The sequence below is a fragment of the Camelus dromedarius genome, chromosome 2, assembly GCF_036321535.1.
Source record: "Camelus dromedarius isolate mCamDro1 chromosome 2, mCamDro1.pat, whole genome shotgun sequence".
NCBI lineage: Eukaryota > Metazoa > Chordata > Mammalia > Artiodactyla > Camelidae > Camelus > Camelus dromedarius.
Genome location: NC_087437.1, coordinates 44,720,582 through 44,740,854, shown reverse-complemented (window position 1 = coordinate 44,740,854; position 20,273 = coordinate 44,720,582). Strand labels below are relative to the sequence as shown.

The 20,273-nt window shown below is 36.6% G+C and overlaps 1 protein-coding gene and 1 pseudogene across 9 annotated transcripts in view; one reads left to right on the top strand and one right to left on the bottom strand.

Moving 5' to 3' along the window:
- The window catches only part of NAALADL2 (N-acetylated alpha-linked acidic dipeptidase like 2), a 1,176,025-nt gene that overhangs the window by 241,003 nt on the left and 914,749 nt on the right, over positions 1 to 20,273 (bottom strand). The window lies entirely within an intron of this gene.
- Positions 12,650 to 13,822, top strand: LOC105085935 (heterogeneous nuclear ribonucleoprotein D-like; annotated as a pseudogene).

The window sequence follows — 20,273 nt, the reverse complement described above, 5'->3', positions numbered from 1 at the left end:
AATGCATCCTCTTGTGTCTAGGAATCCCCTTAGTTCATTAAAACTTTAGAATAACAAAAGTGCCTTCTTCTCATTCAAGAGACCACGTGTAAATTGTTGTTGGTGTTTGATGACTTTCAATACAAAGCCCCTGCAGGAACCACCACTTCCTATCATAAGTCGTCTTCTCTCTCATTGTGTCCTTAAATCTTTTCTTGGGATTAGAGATGACTGACAGTGGCTTCCTGTCCAGAGGAGATTAAAAACTGAGCATAAATACTGGTCTTAGAATATTTGGAAGAAAACAGAAGTCTATTCTGGCCTCCATGGTACACTCTACTACTGTTTGGGGATTAAATAGAAATAAAATCAGTTAAAAACTGGCTGTTCAAGCTTCTTGTCCCCAGTTGACTGATGGAGACCAAAGAAACTAAAGATATTTGAAAGACACCTCAAGGCCTCTGCCTGGTTAGCCAGATCACTCTGGAGGGCTTCGCCTCATCTTCGCAAGCCACATTCCTTCTTGAGGTTTTCCCATCTCAAGGCAATGCTACCAGTGCTTTTCCATTGATTTATTCTCTCTTAATTTCTTCATGGCATTTATCACTAAATTATTTCATCTTTCTCTTAGTGTTTTTACCTGATCAACCTGCCTCCAATCCTGATGTACTATGTTTGCAATAAGCTTTGGAAAGTATTTTCTTCCTAAAGACACCTTTGGATCTTGGATTCTATCCAAGTGACATCACTGAAGCTGAGGGCAGGACATTTTCACTTCTTCAACAGTTGCCCTTGTTTAGTAAATGGCACTACCATTCATTCATCCTCCTGCTCAGTCCAAAAAACTTTAGACTCTTCTCTTTCACCTGTATTTCATGTCACATTTGTCAGCAAAGCCTGTCAAAATGCATCTCACAGCCTGGAAGTACCTCCCTAGTCCAAACAACCACTGTTTCTCCTGTTCCCACTGCAGGAGCCTCCTATCTGGCCTCCCTGCTGCCACTCCTCCCGGAACCGCCTATTCTTACTCAGCCAAAGTGAGTTTGAAAACAATTATGTCAGACCACATCAAGCACCAGTTTAAAACCCTACCATGACTTCTCCTCCCACTTCGGATAAAACCCAAACTCTTGGCCAGGCCCTCGAAGGCCCTACTGACCTGTGTCCTATGCTCGCTTGGACCTCATCTCACCGTCACCGCTTGGGGCAGCTAGTCCCCCTGCTCCAGGCGTCCCAGCCTCCTTGTCCTTCCCAGCATCCTCCCACTTCAGGGCCTTGTGCTTTGTTTCCTCTTCCTGGAGACATCTCCACAAGGATCATTTGTTCATTTCATTCTGATTTCTGCTCCAATATCACTTCCCTAAAAAGGCCTTTCTGGGTGATACTAAAATAATTCTCTTACTCTCTATTCTCCTGGCCTACTTTATGTTTCTTCATAGCACTCATGTTGGAAATCTGCAACCAAAATAATTTCCTATTCCTGTGTTAAACATCATGGGAAACAGGCATATTCTCCCATCCCTGTGTTAAATAATTCTGGAGTCAAATTTACCTCCTTTCCCCTGTGCTAAATAATTCTACAGGGAAGTATAATTTTTCTTCTGTTTGAGAGCAAGGAAAACAACTTAGATGCTTAGTTGAGAAAATGCCTGCTTATGAAAGGTATGAGTGAATCATAAACAGCTTCATTATCAAGTTTTGCTCTAAGATCCTCACCTCCCTGCGCCCTTCAGTTCAAGGTAATTCTACCATAAATTTTCCTCAATGCCAATCAGTTCAGCATGTTGCAAGATCCACCTTAAAATTACCCAGTTCAGTCCTAATAGCCTATAAATATCTTGTGCCAATTTCCCATTTTGAAGTCCTACGATGGCTTTGTCAAGGTGGCACCCAACTGTAATGTAGAAATACAATGAACTTAGGTTTGTTTGATCAGAAGTATTTTTTTCTTGTGGTGTTTGGAGAGTTACCAGTTGATAATGCTGGACATTCCACCGATACCTTAGTAAGACCTCCTCACTACTTGTGACTGAGGCTCTGGACCACCAGACTCAGAATAGAATGCTTCCTCCCATGGCCCCTTGAGCTTCCCATTTAGGTCTCTCTCCAACTGCAACAGTGAGGTAGGCTTGAGCTCTGTTTTTTTCTGTTTGTTTGCTTGTTTTGTTTGTTTTTTTTTAATGTTTATTTTGTCTGCTAGCAATGCAGAACAATTGTAAACCTTTATCTGATCCAATTTAAAAAATCATTATCCTTAGCAGAAAAATACAAAACTACTCATTTTTTTCTGCCTGTTCTTGTCACTTTCTGTTGTGAATCTATATACCCCAAATAATTTCTCTTTGAACCATGGAGTCGACAGTCAACAGTCAACATGGTTTACTGTTTTCTTTAATAGAAAGAATGAAAGCTGTTTCAAGGATAACACCTAAACTGCCTTGTTCATTACGTCAGTCTGTGATGATCACATATATATTGTTACGTAATAGGTGCTCAATAAACATTTGTTGACTAAATGAAAATCTTGTCCGATATAAAATATTTAAGAGCTAAAAAGTAAACATTTTAAAAAATTGTGTAACACACACCTTCTTGAATTTCTCAAATCAAAATGTCTGACTAGGGAATTATTTGAAAAATATGAATGGAGAGAAATGGAAAAACATCAGATCCATTTATATCTGTCTATCTACATATTGTTACCTATCTGTAAATTTCAATGTTAAAATATAAGGCTTTAGTCAATGGTTGTTGGGAAGCAACTGTGAACAAGCCTATGCCCTACGCCCTACTCTGTGGAGATCCCACTTTGTGTGTGATGTAAATTCCCTCACATCTCTTAATTTTCTCTGGGATTGGCAAACTTGAGCCTTCTCCACCTTAGAGCTAGAATACATATATTCTGCTTCCTCAAATGTCTACTTGAAGCTAAGAGGAAAAAGAAAATGTTCATATTTTATATCCCATTTTAGATTTTCTTAAAATTCATTAGTGGAATATTAAATTAAAATTAAAAGGCATGCATTAGTTAAAGCCAAAGAATATTTCAAAGTCAGAGGATTTTATCAACATACTAATATATTAAATCAGTAAAACCAACGGCCATCTAATTGGGATCTCCTCTCTGTATAAGTTAACACAGTATTAACTCTTCAGAAATTCCTTTGGATTATTGTCACTGACATTACTTATTTTATATTCTGTTTCCCAAAGTAATTCGATAAAACTTAATGGTGACAGTAACTTTCTGATCTAGCTTTTTAAAGTTTCACAAGCAAATGAGTATCTAAAAACCACAATTCATGGCTTGAAGTTTCAGGCATACCATCCTTGGCAGATTAAATTTGTCAAAATTATTTTTCTATATATTTACATATATAAAAGGCATCAATCTACTATACAGAACCCACCAAATAGGCCAGATATTTCTTATTCAAATAAAATTACCAGCATTTTTCTTCCAATTCTATATATGCTCAACACATTCAAATTTGTTTAGACATCAGTAAACAGGAAGTTAAACTTGTTAACCTTCCATGGTCTTTCCTAACCTCATCATTGACATATCTTTTCTTTGAACAAATATGGGAACATCAGCTGGTGAGATCTTGGTCACAGCAACTAAATGTTCACTTCAGGAAACTAAAAGCAGGGAGTTTTCTCAACTATGTTTCTTCTCCTAGTTCTTTATACCAAGTTTACCACTAATGCAATTTTTTGACATAGTTGTGTGGTATTTTGAAAGCCACTGCTATTTTATGATTGCTATTAATGTTGCCATTTGTATACTAGAACACTGAGGCATAGTTGTAGAAGTCAATATAACATTGGATTCATTACCTAATTGTCCTATACTTATTATGGACATAGATAAAAATAAAACCTTCCTGAAATCAATCTCTGCTATTCCCCTACACACAAAATAAATGAAACAAAACAAAATCTCTATGCTCACAGCACAAGGTATAGTGATACAACAAATCTACAAATTCATAGGCTATCTTCTCTATATTGCTACATATCCCTGATTCATTTTAATATAAAATACAGTTTAGAAGCAGCAATGTTCAAAGAGAGTCTTACTTTACCACTGAGCTTTATATCCTTGAAAAGTTACAAATTCTCTCTGAGTTTCAGTTTCTTCATCTCTAAAAGGATAGTAATACTGTCTATTTTTGCAAGATATTTACCCAGATACAAATGCAAATCACCTAACCTGGTGTCTGGATCATCAGAGCAGCCAAATGAATAAAATACATTCTTATCTTCAAGTTAAAATGAGTAAAGAGTAGAGGTTTATTTTCAAAATTTGCTTTACCAAGGCCCCTCAGTATGTATCCTTAAAACGTATCCACCTTTTAATTTAAAATTTTAAATAGTAACTACTTACCATGTATTTAATACATACAAATACCTCAATCCCAGCTCGCCACTAAAATCAGGCTGGATGAATAAGACTTCCTATATATTATCTTATTCAATCGTCACAAACACCCAATGAAATGAGTATTCCTTGCTTTTAGAGGTGAGAAAATTAAGAGGCACATACGTTAGGTAATGTGGTCAAAAAGCTACTGACAACTACCCAATGTAAACCTGTTTGTCTGCCCTTTCAACTCCAATATATTTTCTCCCAAATAGTATTCCCTAGATTAGATGGAACAGAAAGTAACTTATTGTTGATAGCCTACTAGTTGCCAAATACATGGCTAGTTATTCTTGAGTTTTATTTTAAGCCCTCTTCAAGGGCTGTCTGTTGTCCTCAGATTTTTACAGAAAAGGAAACTAAAGTACGCAGAGGTCAGCCAGTAATATATGACCAGTAAGTGGCAGAGCCAAAATTCAAAATCAGATCTGTCTGGTTCCAAAGCCCATGTACAGATGGTATGAACAGTGAAAAAAGTTGGGGCTTTGGAATCAGACCCATCTGGGATACGGTATCAGGTTTGCCATCTGTCAAATCTATTAAATCTCGTTGGGCCTCAATTCAGGCTCCTAAAAATGGACATAACAGTGCATTTCTCATAAGTTTGTTGAAGGAATGAAATGAGATATGTATGTATATGTGTGTGTGTGTGTGTGTATATATACATATACATATAAAAAAAACCATGTTTAACAGATTGCTTAAGATCTAGCACATTTAAAGGTAGATATTATTTCATCTGCCTCAGGAAGAAGTGAAGCCATAAGGACCGAGATGAATAAAAACACTTCTATGATACACAAATATGCCATTTTACTCCTGTTCATTTTCCCTCTTACCTTTGAATAGGGACTCGTATGTCATGTGACACTCCATTATCTCCCACAACAACTAATGTACGTACACCCACTGGAAATGGATGGGTCAGTCATCCTTTTCATTCTTGGAACTTGAGATTGAGACATCAAAAGTGTAGCTAGTCCTAGTTACAGGCATGGGGAGGGGGTGTAAGACTTTTGTAACTACTGACTGTGTAGTCTTTTTTGACCTCGTACACTCTGTTAAAGAAATAGAGAAAGCCAACACTCCTGGACAGTAGCAAGAGAATAAAACAGAAATGCAGAGTTGAGCTGAGATGAGAGAATATGAAGCAACAGAGGGAAAGAAAGCACATGGCTGATCAACTGTCAAGTTTCTGAAATGTCAGGCTGATTCCCTGAAGTTAAGTTCCTTGAGATTGTTTTTTATGCTTTTCAATAAATGTTTTCATTTATGCTAACTCAATAGTTGTTTTTGTAACCAAAACAATCTCTAAACAGGGGGAGAATATGGAATACTAGACACTGTGGTTATCCCAACATCCAATATATTATTCTTCATTACACAGCAGTCATGTGACTCGGTGGGACTGCTCACCCACAGTTCAAGGTGTGGATCCTGACAAGGTTGAAGAACCTGCCACAGGACTGGTTAGGGAAACGGGCTGAAGCCAGACACCTTCCGTTTCCGTTGGCCAGGAGGCTAGGAGGATTTTTTTTACCCCGAGGGCTTCCAAGAAAGTTCTCTTGCTCTGTGGAAAGAACTCTCTGAAGATTCGCTTTCTTTCTTTTTGAACAATGTGAATGAAGAAATAAAATCTAGAACTACTGAAACTATTGTGTAACCTTCAAAGCCAATTTGAGAACAAAGCTGATTCTCCAAGAATGATGTAGCCAAAAAATCCTAAAGAACAAGGCCAAATCAGCTCTCACCAGGTCTGCAGCCCTAGCTGCTTCTGAGCCAATTATCTCTGCTGTTTAGATAGCCAGTTGAGTTGATGGTTTTGTCCACTGAAAATGAAAGCATTTTTCCTGGGACAGGAGAGAGGAAAGGGGATGGGTAGACAAAAACCAATAAAGTCACTGTGGAGCATGTTGAATTTGACAATCATATAGAATATCCAGGTGGAGACATCTAGTGTGTAGTTGGAAATGCAGCTTTGGAGTTCACTGGAGAGATCAAAGCTGGCAAAGTAAATTGAGAGGGACATCAGCATGAAGGTGGGAACCAAAGCCCTGGGTATAGTTGAAGTCATCTGGAGAGGACACATTTAGGACTGATTGGGTGCTGTTTTCTTTCAGTCACCAGTATCATTTAGCTCAGACAAAATTTACTTAAATGTTATTTTTTAAAATAGGTTTCACTTGCATTTGAAATGTTTCAGAACCATCTAAAAATTAAAACTCTTAGAAGTCACAGATACTCTACTACACAGCAAGAAGTAGGCAATTGTTTGAATTGCTTTTCAGAAAGACAGGCTAGAATTTCAATGCTGAGGATATTCTCATATAGGAGATGAGTTTAAGGATTTGAGCAGAAGGACTGAGCATTAGTTTTCTATTACTATTTACTAGAAGGACAATTTGCAGATATAACTTTTGCCTGGAATTTCTTTTCTTTTCCAATTCACTCAATTTTGAACGCTATCCTCAATAAATGACATATGTGAATTTATTAATTCCATTGGCAATTTTATATAGATATCTACAGCAAAGCAAAAAAACCCCAAAAAACAAAAAACTAAGGATTTGAAGTTACTAAGTGCTTATTTTGGAAGAAAGGCTGATTTTTGCTTGCTTCTTAAAATCCCCAAATGTATATCAGAAAATTTATTTGACTGAAACAACCCAGATATTTTCTTTACAGCCCACATGAATGTTAGATTAGACAGGGATGCAGCACTACCAACATCAGAAAAGAAATTAAAAAAAAAAATACTGGAAGAGAAAATGGAGAAGGGATTAAAAATCAAAAGTGAGGGGAAAACAGTTTACAAAAAATATAATTACTTTCTCATAACAGGAATTTCTGGCTATGTCTTTACGAGGAAAACAAACCCAAGTGCGTCCTGAACAGCAGAGAAAATCAATAGAATCAACTCTAAAAATAACCATCTACTTTGTGAAGATCTTAACTCTGATATATAAAATTGACATTTTTATTCATCTACTTGAATCTCCTCACACCATGAATGTTGCCATTAACCTACGTGGAACTTGCCCCATTTGATAGAGAAGCCCTCATATGGAAATTTTGAAAATTCTGTTATAATTTCCCTAATAGATATACTTTGACTTTTTGGATGTGTGTTTTTGCTTCTTCTGTAAGTTTCCCTTGGAGTTCTAGGTAATGAGATCCAGGCTCTTGTAAAAATAATTAAATCTCAAGCCTCAATTTCCTCGGTACTAAAAGGAGGAAATTAAATCAATTTTTTTCAAGAAGGTATTATCTCTTGAAAATCAGAACCTCTAGAGGTAAATGGATGAGTGCAGTTCTTTGAGAAATCCATATATAAGAATAAAACAAAATTTTATTTTTGGAAAACACTGATGTCTTCAGGTTACAGAGTACAGAAACTTTAGCTCAACAAAATCATTTTTGAAAATACCCTATCTTTTGCAATTAGAGCCCACCAGATGGAGGAGAAATGCGTTGGAGGAACATGATTCCAAGGGGGAAAGCCCTATCAGAATCTTCCCCCGTTAGGTTCTAGAAGCTGCTTCCAATTCAGACGTTTTATTGTTTACACTTCTCTCTCTCCTCTGCCTTCTGATGCAGTTTTGTACAGTTTACATGTGAGCAACGGCCTCCCTACAATTTGTATTCACTTCTGAAATCTCACAACTGGCATTTCTGCTGAGTTTCAACTCTCCTTTCTGAAGAGCCTACTTTGCATCTTTTCTCACTCTCTTTCCCCCATACTCTCACCAACCAAAAATGCTTTGTTATAAAAATGTAAATATACTTTTCAAACTACACATCCACCCTGGTAAAGAAGGTTATAACCTATCTCTTGAGAATCAACTAGATTCCAAATCTGTGGGTCTTCAACCTCTTAGGGAGACCACAAGATTATAAGCAGTCCTGGAATACAAGTATAAAGATTTATCCATACAATAAGTCAAGTTATAACATGTGTATTACTATTTTTCAAATGTGTAATGTAACACATATATAACATAAATGTGTGTATATTGCATATAATAAATTAATATGTTGAACTTAATATGTTAAATGTGGAATATTACAAAATGCTGTTGGGATTTATAATATTTAGTTTTTTTTTAATGTTACTGAAATCAGTATATATCATGTATTATAGCAGGGAGATATTAAAATAACTCCTCTATCTAAGTGATTTGGAATTATTTGACTAAATTACTCATTTGAGTATATTCATGGACCTCCATGGATCGTCTTTTTTATTGGAGGAATTAGATTTTTAGAGACAGGCAGAAGGGGATTAGAGACCCACTAATCTAGCATTCTTCATCTATTATTTAATTTCTCACGTATATTTTCTCAAGTATATTTTGTCTAGCTGAGTGACTAGTCGCATTTTATTGTAAGAAAATTTGAGGAGCCTATCCAGCATCCAAGAAGCTATTAACTATCCAGCATGTGTCTGGATTACAACCAGGTAATTAACTATCCATCTCTACCTACAACGTTGGTTGGTGGGCCTCATCAGCTATGAAAATAGGAAAAAATGTCAGACTGAAAACAGCCTATGTAGTGTTCAAGTGAATGTAACAGCAGAGTTCTGACCACGACTCCACTTAGCTCCAGCAAACACCCCGGCAAGCTCAGAGCTCCTCCCGCCTAGGCAAGCTGTCGGCAGGTCCTTTTTCCTTTCTTTCAGCAGATTCCCATCTGGCTGCTCAGATGACAAGCCCTCAGGCTCCTTTCATTTTTAGGTTTTTACCGCTAATCATTTCAAAGAAAAGAAAACAGCCCAAGGAAAGTGAAAAACCTCAGGGAAAAACAACCACAAACCTTTGGAAACGTGATTCTCGGGACTTCGAGACCAGAAAGTGTAACTCTCTATTTGCTGCAATAATAGAAAAGCCAGGTGGTCTAGGATGAATGCGTGTCTGAAAGTGGATTCACTCAAACACTAAATGAGAGTGAAAGGAATATGGGAAGAAATATGGGTTTTCCTGGGAAGAAAGTCCCACATTTCAGCAGGTGGATCCCCAGAGCCAATTAAGACAAAACAGTAGTAATGTTCTTGTTTAAAGTTTTTGTGTGTGTTTTGTTTTTACTTTGTTTTCTTTTCTTTTCTTTTTTCTTTTAATTCTGGAGACCTCTATTTGGAGTTTATTTCCTCAAGCTTCTGCCTAGTCCAGGAGTGATGCTACCTCTGGTCAGATCCTCAGCAAACCTCCCATTTTGGCACAGTATGTATTTACCAATTTAGGAAGTCTGAAATAATATTAGACACATCAACCTCTGCTTCCAGATGCTTTAGGAAGAAAAAAACTCAACAGTAGAACGAGTTTCATTTCATTTTAATTTTAGCTCTAATTTTAAGCAAAAGCCTAACCAATTTAATCTGTGCAAATTTCTCAACTATTTTTGAAATTCCTAACATATTTAAAAAACAAGAAGAGGAAGCATGACTGCCGATTCCTCCTTCCAATTATTTAACTGTAAAATAAGGGTGAACTCTAGTCAATCTCCACACAGATCCAAAGGCGATGTAAAGCACAGCAGCACCAATTGCAAATGAATTAGGGTGTCTTATTTTTCATATGTATGTATATTTTGCATATATATACACAAATACACCTTTTTGGTAAACTGAAATTTACTAAAAATTGCATGAATTATGTTTGTTATTTTTCCCCTGTACTAACACTAGTCCCTGCTGCAAATACAGCAGTTAAGTAGCTCCAAGGTTAGCATTTAACAAGAGTGTCCTCATTTTTAAGGAGGCTGATACTTTACATTTTAAAGATCCTGATTATGAATTGTAGATTATTTTTTTTAAAGGCTCCAGGCATTCTTGTTCTCTATCACACAGTCCTGATAAATATTAAAATCTAAGAGGGTTCTTAGAATACTTTCTCCACTCATAATAGAACCTGGACCATTGTTGGCTTTGATACTCCTGTAGAAAAAAGCTAATGTGAAAATGTAATTTTTTAGAAAAGTAATAGTGATGAATAGTGACCAAGTTATTGCCATAAGAGTATATGATAACTTGAAAAAAAAAACACATAATTAACAATCTTTTTTAGAATGACCTACTTTCAATTAGGTGTTCTATAGTCATATGTTATAGGAAAATGCTTTTAATAACCACACACAATGAAGGCCCTGGGATGTTCATTAATTAAAAAAAAAAAAAAAAACTCATGTAATTTTCTCAAATGCATTTGACCAATAATTCCCTTTCTGATAATCACTGAGAAATAAAGTTTGAAAAAACACTAAGATTAGAAGAAGTCTAACAAACATTTTATTTTTAAAGGTTTTGATCATTAAATGTATAGTTATTACTCTAACCAGATAGGGTAGGGGGTCCCTGGAGAAAGAGAACTAGGCATGGCTTTCTTGACGTAAGAGAAGCAATTTTTGGCGTTAGCCATTTTGGTATCTAAGTTTGGCCACAGTGCTTGTCCTTGAACAGGTCTCTGTAATAAAGATGTTAAGAGAACAAAAAGCAAGAGAAGTAACAACAGGAAAGATAAATCAGTTGTAAAGACTCCGGTCCTATTTCAGTGGTCAGGACCAGCCCAAAGCACTGTCTTGAGCTGTTCTGCAGAGTTTAAATACCTCCTTGGTAAGTGAAGCCTAAAGGATGTTGATGTTGACTTTTTCTGACCCTCACGTCTTCCATCAGCTAAAGCTTAGGCTCCGCCTACCATCTAAGGCCCTTCATGAATATGTATGTGCTCATACCATAAGACTTCCTCACTTCTGTTATTGGGGATACACTGCTTTGGGAAAGATCCCCCATGTTCTCCTTACTAGTAACAAATCCTTCCTTCTCCCCATCTTTGGCTTGGTTGTGTCTTTTGGCTCGACACCCACCAAGAGGTGAACCCAGTTTTCAGCTAACATTACTAAGTTATGACACTGTTTTAGATCACATTCAACTGGATGTGTCCAAAGCAGACTAGATTCAACGAATGGGTTCCAGTATATTGGTAGGTGGGTGGAGAAATGGGAGGTGCTGTAGGGGAGGGGAATAAGGGAATAATAAAATTCCTGGGTTCCGCCCAGGCTAATTCTGAGCTTTGTCTTGCTGATCTTTATTAAAATGACCTGAGTGAACTTCCTTATTAAGTAGATAGATTATATACAGCTAGAAATAAGGTGGTTAACAGAATGGTTAAAAAGCCATGGTAAATTGGATGCTTTACCAAAAACAACCAAAATAAATTCTAAAAGCAATTGGAAGTTCACTGAATTTATGTATCTATCACACATTATACTATATGTATATGTATTCTATGCATTTTTCAATATATCTGTATATCTATCATTTTCTATCTTAGTTTTATAAATGAAAAAAAAGAGAATGTCTAGCTATACACCCCCTTCTCAGTCAGTCAGCATCTGTGAGACTCAATGAGGCTACTTTTTGCACCATATACTTAGAGCATATTCCTCATTCCTAACAGCATACAAATTAGCATATTTCTGTTCGTCATTATGGATTTACAAAGCTATCTCCCTTGTTACCATGTAAGCTCTGGGAGAAAAAAAAAAAAAAACTTTATATTTAGGTCCACAGTGCCTCTTAGCACAATAGGTGCTACTTTTTTTTTTTTTTAGTTAAATAAAGGAAATAAACTAAAGAGTGTAACTGTAGAAGATACAAAAATGATATAGAATGTATACTCTAAATAGAGATGGCAATATGAAATGGCACTGATGTTGAGGAATTAAGCGGTATAAACTGCATAAAGAAATCACGTCCTGGAGTTGACCGCTGAACACTGCCGGGTCCGGGGCACTGGCTCTCTGGAGCCCCCTGTAACTTTACAGGGGTTTCTCCCTATCCGCAGTCCTGCATCCATGGATTTGATTAACCACAGATCATGTAGTACTGTAATACATCTTTATAAAGAAAAAAAATCGGCATATAAATGAACCTGCACAGTTCAAATCCATGTTACTCAAGGGTCAACTGTATATACTTGCTATCTTTCATGTTAAGTCCTATGATACACAGGATTTTAAATTTATTTACTTCATCCGAAGAAAAAAAAATGTAGATTGTATTAAAAATTACTTATGATAGATCTAACCAAAAAATTACAAGTTACTAAGTAAAGACCTAGGAAAAATAGATATTAGAATATCAAAGTGATGCAAGAATCAGATTATCCAAACTACACTATTAGAAGATAGGGACAACGCTCCGCCACCACTGCTGCTGTGACTCGGACTGCACACCAGCACCCCCCCACCGACAACGCCGCCGCCATGGAGGACATGAACGAGTACAGCAACACAGAGGAATTCGCAGAGGGGTCCAAGATCAATCCCAGCAAGAATCAGCAGGATGATGGTAAAATGTTTATTGGAGGCTTGAGCTGAGATACAAGCAAGAAAGATCTGACTGAGTATTTGTCTTGATTTGGGGAAGTTGTAGATTGCATAATTAAAACAGATCCTGTCACTGGAAGAACAAGAGGATTTGGATTTGTGCTTTTCAAAGATGCTGCTAGTGTTGATAAGGTTTTGGAACTGAAAGAACACAAACTGGATGGCAAATTGATAGACCCTAAAAGGGCAAAAGCTTTAAAAGGGAAAGAACCCCCCCTCAAAAGGTTTTTGTGGGTGGACTGAGCCCAGATACTTCTGAAGAACAAATTAAAGAATATTTTGGAGCCTTTGGGGAGATTGAAAATATTGAACTTTCCATGGATACACAGACAAATGAAAGAAGAGGATTTTGTTTTATTACGTATATAGATGAAGAGCCAGTAAAGAAATTGTTAGAAAGCAGATATCATCAAATCGGTTCTGGGAAGTGAGAGATTAAAGTTGCTCAGCCCAAAGAGGTATATAGACAACAGCAACAACAAAAAGGAGGTAGAGGTGCTGCAGCTGGTGGACGAGGTGGTACTAGGGGTCGTGGACGGGGTTGTGGACGAGGCCAGGGCCAAAACTGGAACCAAGGATTTAATAACTATTATGATCAAGGATATGGAAATTACAATAGTGCCTATGGTGGTGATCAAAACTATAGTGGCTATGGCAGCTATGATTGTACTGGGGGTAACTATGGGAACTATGGATATGGACAGGGACGTGCAGACTACAGTGGCCAACAGAGCACTTACGGCAAGGCATCTCGAGGGGGTGACAATCACCAAAACAACCACCAGCCATACTAAAGGAGAACATTGGAGAGAACAGGAGGAGATTGCTAAAGTAACCCATCTTTCAGGACGACATTGAAGATTGGTCTCCTGCTGATCTAAGAGGATAATTTTGTAAAAGACTTTCTAGTGTACAAGACACAGCTCTGTCCAACTGTATATAGCCGCCAATTAGTTTTCTTTGTTTTTACTTTGTCTTTTGCTATCTTCTTATGACTCGATGTGGATTTGTTTATACAAATTTTATTTGTACGGTTTCATGTTAAACCTCAAATAAATGCTTCCTTATGTGAAAAAAAAAAAAGATAGGCTTCAGGTTGCCTATATCTTCCTAATAATCAAAACAAAAAAGAAATAAGATCAGTCTCACCTCAAATTATCCATTTATGATACGCCAGAGCTGATCTTCCTAGAAATGAGATCTGAAAGGAAATCTGCAAGTAACTGAAACAAAGCCCTCGTGGGATGCCCCATTCACAGCATCACAGCATATAAAATCACTTTCCAGGGACAGAGTTTTGTAACATGCCTTGAAACTGAGTGACAACATCACGCCAAGGAACAAGAAGTTTCATAGAGAGAAGCTAAAATAATGTAGTTTGAGGATTTTATGCTTTTTTATAAATCTTAGTCTTGAGTGGAGAGATGTAGAATAGTCGATTAGCTCAAGCAAGGTTTATCAGGAGTGGGACTGATGACATTTTAGGCACAGTTCTTTTTTGCTATGGGGGCCTGTCCTGTACATTACGGAACGTTTAGGAGCATCCGAGTTCTCTATCCATTAGATGCCAGAAACAATCTCTCATCCCCCATTGTAATGACCGAAAGTTTTTTGAAATGTTTCCTGGGGCACAAAATCACCCCCATTTGAGAACCACTACTTTCAGGCATTGATTCCCTTCCTTATGGTAGAATCACAGATCCAGTAAAGAATCTGCTCAAAGTTATGAATTCTTTAACCAGAAAAAGTTCTGTGAGCACACAAGACAAAACGCGCGTGTCATGTTCAGGGTTCACGGACCTTTTGCTACACCTCGGTTAAACACCTCTCATTTAAAGGAACAGAAGATTGGATGTCTTCCAGACAGCTTCATGAATGTTTATTTATTGCAACTGAACATTATATACAATTGGGTGTTTTAAGGGATATATGAAGAAACTGAAAAAAAAATTGTTCATAGAAATAACTGAAATAAGAGAAAACACTGCTTTAACTAAAGCTCGCCACAAATGATTTCCATAATTAAGGTAAAAATAAGTTAAACTCCAGCTTTTTTTCTAAAGAAAGTAAGGTGTATTTTAAATATTTAAATCAGTGGTAGTGTTCTACTTGTGTCCTGAGAAGACAACGTCAGAAGTGAGATAAGATATAAGAAAAATTATTTACTGAAATCTGTTGTACTTAAATTTGTTGTTTCTACATGGCAAGCAACCTTTCGTTGGAGAGACCATCTCATCTGTGAGATCTGAGTGGGCTGATTCCCCTTGTGGTTCCAGTGAAGGCAACACTGTCCCCCCAATGGCATCGCAGAGCACACCATCTCCTTGCCCCAGAGCCTATTTAAGATGTATATGACCTCAGCTGCGTCCTAGTAAGCCAGCCAGGGCAGCTGAGGCACCTTTGTCCCCTGCTGGGTATGCCAAGCCCGGAGCTGCCATGCCTGCATCTGTCACCACGTGGGGAGCCTCCCACAATGCTTCTGAGCACTTACCACGCGCCAGCCATGGTGAAGACAACCAAAGGCACTGCTTTCAGTAGTGAGGGGCAGTGAATAAACATATAAACAACACAAAAAATATAATCTCAAGTCCTGATGAGCGCTTAAAAGAGCATAAAGATGTAGAGAGGTAATGTCTTCAAATTCTTGGGATTTTAGTTTAACACATTTAATTATTTAATGGTTTCCTCTCTTTTTTTTAAGCCAATATGAAAGTTCAGTGCATTCTTGATAGCATGCTCTAAAGGGAAATAATATAAAAAGACATTATTAAATAATAACCTAGTGTTAGAAAGTGGGAAAATGCTTAGTATTTTCATTATTAATACTGTCCTGAGGAATTTCCTATTTAATAAAAAATCTATGTCAACTATTTCCCTAGGGCTGCTGTAACAAAATGCCACAAAAGATGTAGCTTAAAACAACAGAAACTTGTCTCAAGGTCTGGAGGCTAGAAGTCCTAAGTGTTCTCTAAAAGGCTCTGGGCTAGAATCCTTCCTTCCCTTTTCTCAGCTTCTGGTAGATGCCTTGCCATTCCCTGGTTTGCAGATGTATCACTCCAATCCCCTCCATGTCTTTACGTATCTTTTCCCTGTGTGTCACTGTGTCCCAACGTCCCCTTAAACAAGAACATCCATCATTAAACTAATGCACCATGACATCATCTTAACTTGCTTATATCTGCAAAGACCCTGATTCCAAATAAGGTCACGTACACCAGCACTGCAAGTTAAGACTTGAACATAACTTTCTGGGGTACACAATTTAACCCACCATACCTTCTAGAGATTATACTAAGCATTTAGTATACAAAACATAATGGAATTTTAAAAAGTAGAATTACAACTAAATAAATTCTGCATATTTTGAACAAAATCTACTTATTTTGAGAATTTTAAATATATACAAATGAATATTAAACCACAGGATTTCTTCCAAAGATACAGTGGCATTTCTTTTTTGACTCAAGTTAAAGTAGTTTTGTTACTTTATTAGACTATAAAAAATCATATTCTCTTAAAAAACAGTTCATAAAATATCAAAGGGAAAAAATCCATATCCCTTGAGACAAAGATACTACAAATATTTTATCATACTTTCATGTATCTCTCTAGTTGTATCAGTTTTAACTTACGTTTCCAGGTTGTCGCATTGTCAATATTGTGAAACTAATATGTTTAGATTTTGTTGTTGTTGTTGGAACCATTCTGAATCTGTATAATCTAGAAATTATAAGAGAAAGCTAGTATTACACTTTTATGTGCTAGGTAATAATCATCTTTGTCTGCAAACTTGCCAACCGATCATGAAATTTGAAGATTCTCACACTTGATTCTCATTTTAGCTCCAATGGTAGTCCTTTTTTAAAGTGGGCCTTCCTTTTTTTTGGACAACACAAAATGTAGAGTTCTTCATTCTTCTTGGCCAGTCAATAAACATTTTTCTTTGATGTCCCCCACTGTTTGTTGTTCTGCCGTCTTAAACTAGAATAATATACCTTTGCCATATGTAAGAGTAGTTATTCACCTTAAGTCTCTTCTTTCTTTAAGCTTTATGACATGTTATATTTCAATATAATTAATTTTAATATAATTAATTTCAGATGCATTTACTATCTTTCTCACTTTCTTCTAGTTACAAAGCCCTCTTAAACTACATTCTTCACAACTCATGCAAATCCTCCAGGGATGGTGTGGCCACATTAGTGAAAAGTGCAGTAATGACCATCCCCACTCTTTTCTCTCACGTTTACTAATGCAATTTAAGATAAATGTAGCCTTTTACTACTCATAGAATACTGTTGATTCCTGTTTAGCTTGCTGCCAAATAGAATCTCTAGAACTTTTCCACATATGATATTTCTAAGAAATGTCTCCTCCAATTATCTACTATAATGGGAACGAGCATTGGTAAGGATACTGAAAATCCACAGATAATTCTCCAATGACATCTTATCCATTAATTTAAATTCGTTCTACAATTAAATCACTGCAGGATCACTGAAAAGTATAAAAACAGACTGGTTTACCATTTGGTGTCTTTAACTGCATGTCTTGCTAAAAGTAAAGCAGAGATTCAGAAATGATAGAAAAGCAGTAACTGTGCTGTAGATAATCTTATTGATAATAGCCCAAAGCACTGCATTTTAATATTTTGAACTTTTCGTATTTTAAGTTCATACATTAGCTTCCCTTTTAAAGCACTTCAGTAATACACTCCATCTTTCAACGTGGCTAATAGGGATTCGTTGGACTACTTGTACTTGACTTGCTAACCATTCACGTTTCACCATCATGGTTGATATACAAGTCTGATCATTCACACTTTCATAAACAATTCTATAATGTCTATTTATTAATTCAATGCAACTTCCTTCAGTGCCTTAGATGTATCAGGTCTGCATCTGTCTTGCAGTCTGACATGTTTCTGTGTGTATTTGTGTGTACATGTGCACATTTGTTTGGCTACACTTAACAATGGTCCATAAGAGTAAACAAAATCCATAGGATTAAAGGCACTGTTCCCTCTTGTCATCTGCTTTATGGGTCTCCTCTGAATTGGTTGATAACTTAGGAAAAAGCATTGAATTTCATGAATTCAGTTCTTAGCTCTGTCACCATCTAATTTCTGAACAGTAAGTAATTTTCTATATTAACGATATAACATCATTGGTGTGATCTTCACATTTGGAAGAAATGGCATAAATAGCAAATTAATACTTAAAGGATGTTTATATGAAGCACTGATATCTGACAAAATTTTTAGTTTTAATTCTGCAAATTTGTTTTGTGAGACATTATCAGAAATATGTCAGAAAAAAATGTATAAATTGCCAAGAATAAAGAAAAGATTATTTTGTATCCTCTCTTTTTAGCCCTATTGCAAATTAAGGCCTGTTGAGAGATAACTATCACATACAATGATGAAAAATAATCATTTATTTAAAGGTATATTTGGGCCTTATACCACTGCATACTGTAAAAGCCACTGTAGTCCATTTGTCTGCTTACTGATAAATTGTACTAGTGAATATACGCCATTATAAATCTTAAGATTATGGAGTGAGAGTAGAAACTTTAGGAGAAACATAAGGGACATGAGACTGTTTCGGGTACAGTGTCACTAAAAATAATACTGACGTAAACACAAATCAAGGGGTGTTCTAACATGCTTAAGAAGAACTGGTCTTGAAGAGTGTTTAGAAAAGAGAAGTAACTGCAGGTATATGCATATAAAATTAACTACACATTTGTATTATCTCCAAACATGGCACAGACAAGGTGAGGAAGCCTGGTACTTGCATGATAAATTGACAGAGATGGTGAGAAAAGTACTTAAAACAAGTTAGAGTTAATAGAAGTGATAGTAACAAGCAGATGTCCAGACTTGGGGAGGACGGCGAGTAAAAGAAAGTATTTTGTCCTCTTGTCATGATATTTGTAAGTAGTAAAATTGAATAAAATTTTACAATAGAAAGGAAGAAATGACTAACATGATCACAACTTAGAGCCATCCAGAGTCCAGGCCTTGTGCATTTTCAAACTCTGAAGATAATCCTCAAGGTCTTTTACTTTTTCGTAACTGGTATTGAAAACAACAAACTGGCAGATGAATCGCTCAAGCAATAGTTTTCCTTCATTATTTGAGAATTTCAGGTTCATGGCTACCAGCTTAGAAAGAGGATTCGATTATCCAATCCCAGACTTTTGAATTAGAAATTCTTAACAAAGAGTGCACACTTGAATCATGCTGGTACCATGCAGTAGTTTGCAGAGTGTATCACAAATGCTCATTCCGCATATATTCATACATTTACACAAAAGCTGGATGTCAGTCCTCTATTCTCAGCTGGTACCTCCTTGCTTATGTAACCAGGGAAACAGCCTTGTTCCTCAACCTGAAGAGATGTGGGCCAACAACTAAACAAAAGGTAAACTATGGGGATATTTTGTTGCCATAGGTACACACACACTTATCCAAATTTATATATTTATATACCTATATTTATTTATATTTATTTCTAGTGAAGAACCACTGTTTTATAGAGACTAGACAGGAAAAACATGCTTAGAAAAAAGCAAAATCCCAGCTGTGGAAATCTATTTACATGAATAGAATTAATATGTATAGCTCTTTTCATTCCTTTCAGCACTAATTCTACCTCTCATTTTTATCTGATTTTCCTCCTTTCATTCATCTGTAATCTCACCTGTCAGTAATTGCCAGAGACTGTTTGCTTCTGAGACCAGTTCTTTATTCATTTTCTCCTTTAGCAGAAGTGCTTTCACAAGGACAACATACCCCTAACTGCGTGCAACAGGAACCCGCCCTGGACTCCGCTCCATTTACTACCTCCTGTCCCAGCTGTAGTTGGTACATGATTCCTATCAGAGGGGGTTTCACAGCAACTACCAGGTAGGTAAAAAAGCAAGATCAAAAATCAAAATCTGATAACCTCATGAGACTTGCCAGAATACCACCTCAATGTTTAATGCTCAATTACCCATATATAATGTCCCCCGAATTGCCTTCTGTATTCATACAGAAGGGAAAAAAAGATGGGGGAAAAAAAATAGATGAAAACCTTTACATTTTTAGAGTGAAGATAATCATTTTCTCTTTCATTCTATTATACTTAATGGCTTTTAGGAATGCTAATAAACCTGTACATTTTCCAACACTAGTGATAATGTTCAGTCATTTTCAGAGCAACACAACTTAACATTTAAATCCTCAAGTAATGAATTCAAAGGTATGCAATTAGAAAAGTATGGGAAGCAAAAACTACAGCTTTTATTAAGAAACTAATTCAATTACAAGTATCATAGAGGCATTCAATTTTCATGCTGCAGTTACCTCCTTCATCTTAACCATGACCCCACACACCCCGAAGCTGCCCATATTATTTCTGAAAAAGAGTGGCATGGCATTCACTTTTAAATTCTCACAATCAATGTATTTAGGAGAGGCGGCAAGGTATCTGTACAC